This window comes from Mustela erminea, chromosome 4 (genome assembly GCF_009829155.1).
Source record: "Mustela erminea isolate mMusErm1 chromosome 4, mMusErm1.Pri, whole genome shotgun sequence".
In the NCBI taxonomy this organism is placed as follows: Eukaryota; Metazoa; Chordata; class Mammalia; order Carnivora; family Mustelidae; genus Mustela; species Mustela erminea.
The window spans coordinates 51,307,590-51,315,895 of NC_045617.1; positions in this window are offsets into that span (position 1 = coordinate 51,307,590).

Here is an 8,306-nt window from a genome sequence, read left to right on the forward strand (position 1 = left end):
ACATCTAAGAAAGCCTTCTGTGGAGATGAAAGAGAAGTTTTCAGAAGTGCAGACTGCTCTGTTACCATTGGATTTACTGTGACTTACTGAAAGACTGGATGACACACACTAGCAAAAAAAGTTAAGGCAAAATAGGTGCTATGGAAAAAATGCACATTTAAAGCTTTAATTTTAAATAAACAAAATATAAGAATTAGAAACATTCAAACGTAAATGCTGGTACGTCCAACCATTTAAAATGCACAAGTGATTTAATAATGGGAAAAATTTAAAGTGACACTATTTTGGTTTTATTTAATAATACAAATATTAATCTACATAAATCTACATAAAACAGTTCAGATAAAATGTTAAAGAAAGGAATGTTAAGATTATTTGAAGAAAAGAAAAACTTATACGCTGGGGTGGGAGGAGGGACAATGTAGTGGCAAATCTAGAGGAAGGAGAGCTGACTACATAGATGCTACAGTAAGATATATAAACTGACTAAGGACTCGGGAAGATAGGTATTAAAGCCATTGAGAAAAAGCCCATATCTTATATTGTTTTATGAAGCAATACATCTGTTTTATCGTCAGCTGAGATTAATTTGTCTTTTTTTTTTTTTTTTTTAATACTGATAGAAGGCGTCCAATGTATAGATTATGAGCATGGGCGCTCTGAACTGAGACTGCCTAGTTTGGTTTATTAGTTTGTCTTTTAGTGGCAAGTCACCCAGAGTAAATATGATTGGCTTTTAAGATCTCAGTTTCTTAATCTATAAAGTGAAGATGATGATAATTATACTCATATTAAATGATATAATTCATACACAGCACCTCAGTTTCTAGCATACTAGCACACACTGTTTTATATAAATATTAGCTATTATTATCATTTCAATTTCTACTTTCCTTGCATGGTGATTTTTTTAGCAGCTTCGAATATAAAAATAGATGACTGTAATTCATATTGCAATGTTTTCTCTGCTAATTAGCAAATGACTGCAGATAACTGCTATCCATAAGAAAATCCTCAATTCCTCTTATCTGTAGTAACAAGAATTCATAAGTAAATTTGGATCTCCCAAACACAATTTTTCCAGTAAACTTTTCCTAATTACTTGCCTATCCATTGTGCCTTCAGAATCACATAGAAAACTGCTACCTTTGAGCACTTCCAAATAAGGTTTATTATAGAAAGGTAGAGTAGAAATTGAAAAAATATTACAACCACCCCAAATAACCTTCATCCTTATGTCCTCAGAATATAAATTTTAAAGAACTCTGTTAAGATTATCAAAATCCAGTTTTTATTCAGAGAGAAGTTTGGATAACAAACAGTATCAAGTTTTTTTATATGACATATAGCCCAAGAGAAGAGGAAGAAAAGAATCTACATAGCTATGATGTGTTGAAGACAAATTATACATATTATTTTCTTCTTCATTGTTTGTTAAGTAATTATTTGGGTACAAACTTCAACCAAGGCTGTTTAAGCTGCAAATCTGAAATATGAATATAATCACAAGTAACAACAATAACTATTGTTTATTGATGCCTTACTCTGTGCTAAGGATCTCACATAACTCTTCTCAATAACTCTATAAAATAGGTATTCTTATTTTATTTGCCTTCCATTAACAAATCACAGAAGTTAAGTAACGTACCCAAAGTCATCTAGGCATTTTAAGTAACAAAACTAAGGGTCCAACCCATTTCTGACACCCTTTTACTTCTCTGAGTAGATACTTTCTGGCTTCCGGTTTATTTCTTCCAGAGAAAGCAAATGCCCTGACCTCCCCCACCCTCAACACACACACACACACACACACACACACACACACACACACACTCTCACACACACACATTCATACCCTGAGATTAGTGACTTTTGAAACTAACTGTACCCTAAAACTATATATTCTAGTAGTTGCACCACATTCATTTATATACCCTCTTCTAAATGATCTTACGTAAAGACTTATTCATTTGATTCTAGTGGTATTGCTTTATTATAGTGGAAGGAATTTGCATCACAAATGGCAACAGATGTTTTCTTCATTTACATTATACAAAGCAATAAACATATGTTGCTCTGGTTGCTAACTTAGAGCCAGAAACATGCAGTTTCTATTTTCACTGTGGAGTCTGTGATATCCAGGAAAAGACATTGGATTTAGAGTCAGAGCACCAGGATTCAATCTATATTTTGCCATTTATTTCACTGTGACCCAGGGAAAATCATTTTACCTCTCTGTAAAATGAAGGATTTGGGTAAGATGACCTCAGAAATTTCCCTCTGCCCTGAAATTCTAATTGCACCTCAGACCCTAGTACTAATTTTCAATCTGCTTCAAATTTCTGAAGTTGTCTCTTTATCCTTCTGCATAGCCTCTACATTTTCCACTATTTTTCTAGGAAAAAAAATTCCACATTCTCTGTTTAAAAAAAATTAGTCACATATGACCTTATTATAAGAAAAATTGATAAATATATAATGTAAAATGTGAATAGATTTTGAGAATTAATTTATTACTGATCTTGAAGTGCTCTGGTATATTTTGTGCCTTGGGGCCTCAGAGAGACTGAAAACCCTGTATTCAGTTCTTGATGACCCATACTGGAATACTGAACACCTATGAGGTGCCATGCAAAACACTGGGCAAACAATGAAGGAATTGCCATTGAGGAACTCACAATCTCTTGGTGAACACAGTTAACAAGCATCACAGTGTAGCATGTGTTTAGTGGGGCCAACACTAGGTGCTGTGGGAAGCATGGGAATGGATACCAGTCTCATTTGGAAGGAGGGAGTTTTTAGTGGCTTTTTAGAAGTGACAATGTTAAAAATGAATTCTGATAAGATAGGTTATACCAAGGAAAGACAAATAGGAAAGAAAGTGGGAGAAAGTACCCAGTCCCATATCCTAGGCCTCACAGGGTCTGGTATACCTGGTTTTGTGTCAAAATGTATTTACCAGTAATTTTAAATTGCCCTCTCTTTGATACAGAAAGCCCCAGCACTTCCCAATTCATAGTCCTAATGTACATTATTCAAATAAACTGAGCTACACTTGTAGATTAATAATACCTGAAGGTTCATTTTCTAACCTACTAGTTAGTTCCCTACTAGAAAAGTTGTCTCCAATTATTTATTGTGAAAAGATCTTTGGCCACTTGTATGTTCATCAGAAATTATAGTATTCTTATTTATTCTAATTCTTACCTGTCCTTTCAAGATGTTCTCCTTAGGCTGAAAATCAGTAGCTTTTGTTCACAAATAATAATTCATTTTAAGAGTTAAAACTGCAGGTATGATATTATATCTTGAGATAACTAAAGCTCTTTGTCCTCAATGATTTCACTATTTGATTATCTTTTAGAAATGCTACCCTATTGAGGATTGCTTTTTATGCTATCTAATGCCTCATCCAGATAAACAAGTTTTAAAATCCCAGCTGGAGGTGAGTGTTTGCCTTCATGGTAAACTCATCAGGAGCTTATTGTCTTCATCCTTTTCTTGCTCTTGCTTTTAAATCCATCCTCAAGCAAATCCTCTCCTTTTGTTTGTTTTTCGGTTTGATAGGGCATATTAATGGAACAGATGCAGCAACAATGTGAAAACGTATTTGAAAGAGCTAAAACTTCATTTACAAATTGTTCCTGTCCTCACGCTCCATAGAGTTACTAAGTCTCCGTGCATTATTAAAAGAAGGCTCTGACATCCACAATGATCTTTTCCAGTTTTGAGTGGCATGGTGTACTGACCTTGGCTGTGAGCCCTGTGCACAGCTTTACTTCAGCACCTCTATAGAAGAGAGGAATAAGAAACAGGAAAATGCTCATTGAAATATTTATGCATGTGTTTTAGACTTAAGGAGTAAGAATATTCTGGAATTACTTTTAAAGTCAAATCTGTGTAAGTATTAATATTTTAATTTGTTGCTCCAAATAAGTGTTCTTTTCTTTTAAAACATCAAATTTCCATTTGAAATATTTTGATGAAGTAAATGTAGTGAGTCCTGATAAAAAGTAAAAGTCACTCAGGTTTTCTACAAACAATAATAAGAAATAGCAGTGGAGGCTGAAGAGGCTAGTAAGCTGTGATATTAAGAGCTATTTTGTTAATTATGTTAAATCTTGTCCAGATGTCTTTAGAGTATGAATAATAAAACAGACATGCTTTGTAAGAGCATTAAGGGAAGTATGGAAAGCCCTTTTTGAAATCCAATCCTGCTTTAAGTTCAAGGCACATATATCTTCTACCCAATTAATTTCTCATTGCCCACCCCAAACTGATTTAAAAGTTTCAAAGGTACTGAAGCCTTCAGCATTGTAGTATTCCTGCAAATTCTAGAGTCAGACAGCTTCAACACAAATGCAGCTTTGCCACTCACTGGCTATGCCATCCTGGAAAACTTAACCTCTCCAAGGCCTTTCCTATTTATAAAATGAAGTGCTAATAGGGTTATTGTGAAAGTTATAACAATAATTCACTTGAATCATATAGCAAAGAGTCTGGCACACAGAAAATGCCTAATATGTTAACTACCATTAACAGATAAATAAGACATATTCATATTCCTACTACACTCAAGACTCCTACAGATTGATTGTGGTACTTGTCTATTAAAGCCATCAGTAGTATATGAAAATGTCAGGGTGAATGTATGCATATTATTGGGAAAAGTAGATAGTATCATCCTAATTTTAGACCATCTATTATTCTATATTCAGCTTTCCTTTTCTGGGCAATACATTGAATTGAGATTTTTGTTTACCATGTCCATAAGCTTAACTTATTTTGGAATTTTGGATTTGAAATACTATTTCTAAATTTAGGATAGAACAACAGAAGAGAAAATTAGGTACAAGTGTTTTGTACTTTGAGAATTATTGCCAGAAGCATATTGTAACTATGAACAGAAAAATTGCTATATTAAAAATTCATAACACATTAAGGTTTTATATTGGTTAAGTAGTTAATTAATTTACTGACTCAATCTAAAAGTACAGATTGTTATATATGAAATATGATCAAATAGTCATGTTTTAACATCAAATTTGATAAGCTATAATTCTTTCACTTGCTTTGAACTATAAATTAAGACAAAATATAAATAGTAAAAGAAAAATACTTCTATTATAGTGTAGAGAAGAAAAAATAAATATGCTTTAGGGTAGTGTCTTATACATTATAGACAGTTAGTAAATATTTGCTAAACTAAACTGAAATACACAGAATGAGGTTCACAATTACTAGAGATGATTGAAGAATAGTTAAGAGTAAAGATCGTGTCTTATTTAAGGGTGAGAGGTTGTTTGGGGAAGTTTTAAAACCGGATCCATATTAACCCCAGTCTTGTCAAGAGCAATGAATTTCTAAATCAATTTCTAATTTTGCAAAGAAATTCGGCTGCACTGAGCATGCATTATTTTAGCTTTTAAAAAAAATTATCTGTGTTACTTTCAGTCATGTAATTTAACTTCACCAGGTTTCTGTATGACTTCTTCTGTAAAGGGAAAATGGCAATCATGTTCTATGCTGTTGAAAACCCCCTGAATTGGGAACCCCTGACAGACTTTGTTGAACAAGCACATCCCAGGGCCCATCTTCGGCCTCCTGAATCAAAATCTCAGAGGCTGGACCTGGGAATGTACATTTTAAGAAGTGCTCCCGCCCCATGTGGTTCTTAGGCAAACTAACCTTCACACACTAACCTTCAAGAACCACTAGTCCTTAGAGTCCCTATTAATGACGATTGAGAAAAGGAGTTCCTGGTAGCATTAGTGAGGGGAGCCAAGGCATCCTTTTCTTATAGAACAGGCTTCAGAGACAAAATGTTTGCTAGAAATTAAAAGATTAAATAATTAATAAAAAATAAAAAATAAAAAATACCAGTATAAAAGGAAGTAAAAATAAATAATATTATACAGTAAACTGTCATTTATTCCCTCCAGAATCAAATCATCAAATCAAAAGTAAAAAAAAAAAAAAAAATCATTTTCTCGTGTATTTAGTATATCAAAAATTTAGAAATGTATGGTTCTTTCCTAAAATTTAGGTCTCTCATTACCATTACATCCATGACTCTGTTATTGTGTCTATATTGTTTGTTTTCAAATCCATACGGAGCACATGTTCTGTGATCAGGCATTGTTATAAGCATGTTACAAATTCTAATAAATTTAACAAACAAGCAGCAGATAGGCTGCTTTTTTATGAGTTTTCATTCCCAACATATGTTCATACTAGCTTATCAAAAGAAATCTCACCAAATAAATAAATAAATAAAAGCTTTATAGAAAATGCACTTTCTTCACACAATATTCTCTCTTCAAAATAGGAATGTAAGCAAAAGAATGCATTTCTGTTTGAATCGATTCTATTTGGCTATTTAGCAGCTTGTTACAGTAAGAATGAAAAGACTCACACAAAGTGATTCATATCATTTAGAAAAGAAAGCCCAGGATACAAGGGAAAAATCATTTGGAGAGTATTAATCTTAGAAGGTGTTTTCTAGGAGAAATAAACAAAATCGCTGAGATAATTTAATATTCCTGAATTTTTAATAATAAATGGCTTGGATAATGATTTTATCCAATTTTTAAAATTTATTTTTTTCTTTTCAAAAGAGTATTATGACTAGCTCAGCTCCAGGAAAGATGAAGGAGAATCAAATCTGCTCAATGTAGCAAAGTCTTTGAATATAGTTACCAAAAATGCTACATACTTTGTAGGGAGTCCGACTACTTTTGAGCAGGAGCAGAAAAGAGAAACTTGAAAGTGAAAAGAAATACATTAAAATTTTGAATTAGGTCATATGATTTTTCTCATGGCAAGTGTTAACTGTCTCCTTATAATAGAAATATATTCGATTTGTTAGAACATCAGCACATATGTCTACTATCTTTTTACCAAAGACACTCCTGGGTGTATGCAGCTCATAGTGTTCTAACAGACATGACCCTAAATTGGACTCTGAAAACAAAGCTTGCTTGGTTGCTTGTTTTTTGGTTTTTGCCAGTTCTATTGCCTCACAAGTCATTTGGCTCTTTTGATCCTCACTTCATAATTCTCTTTATTCACTACCTCAACAAATAGCTATATGCTTAACATATCTATGTTAGATACAGTAAACAAAGGAAAAAAATGTTCATTTCTTTAAAGAGTTCATTTCTGAATACCTCAAACCTTTAATCTGACTTTGCTTTAGATAAATCAAGTCAAACTAATAAGGTTCCAGGTGTATAATACCAAACTCTAGCGCATGTTTCTTCTAGTCCTAGCACTAATCTGATGTGTAACTCTACCCTGTATTTTCAGACACCATGTCAGTGCATCGAAATTCATTGATTTCTCCTAACGGTACCCTAATTTAGTGAAGGAAAAATCTCTCAAAAGCAGTCAGTACTCCTTACTTACAATCTCGGGACTACCAGCAGAATGGCAAACTATACAACCCAATGTATATTTCTTTGGAGTTTTGACATATAATTAATATATCTACCAAGTTCTTAGCCATATATAGCACATAATCATACACACTTATTAATCTGTTACCAGTCTATTGCTTAAGCTTATTTTCCCTCAATTAAAAAAAAAACTGCTGTTTCAAAATTAATGATAATAGGAATTAAAATCATTATAGGAACTTAGGCTTTTAACCAAACTTTGGAAATAATTATGCTAAATAATGAAAGATAGGTATAGATTTCTTGCCCTCGGCTGATTATAACTAATGCTCTCCCTTGTGGACCCTCTAATAGTCTGAATGTATGATATAAACAGGGTTCATAATCATAAAATTCTTGTTTTGAATGGACATTAAGAAGGGATATAGGTTGTCCTAAAGGTAAACCACTAGGGTGAATATTTTTGGTCCACAGCTTCAGGATAAGAGAATACTGGCCCTATTAATGATATCAGTAATAAAGGGGATGATCTTACAAAAAATTATACAATCATGTATTTCCTGTCACAAAATGTGAAAAAAAATCTATCAATTTTTTTTTAAAGATTTTGTTTATTTATTTGACAGACAGAGATCACAAGTAGGCAGAGAGGCAGGCAGAGAGAGAGAGAGAGGGAAGCAGGCTCCCTGCTGAGCAGAGAGTCTGATGCAGGACTCGATCCCAGGACCCTGAGATCCTGACCTGAGCCGAAGGCAGCAGCTTAACCCACTGAGCCACCCAGGCTCCCAATCTATCAATTTTTAAATGGTGCAGTAATGGCTTAGATTTCTAGGCATTATTCAGGATAATCCACCTTATTTAATCATGCCACCAATATTCAAACTAATACGTTTTGAGGTGAAAAGACTA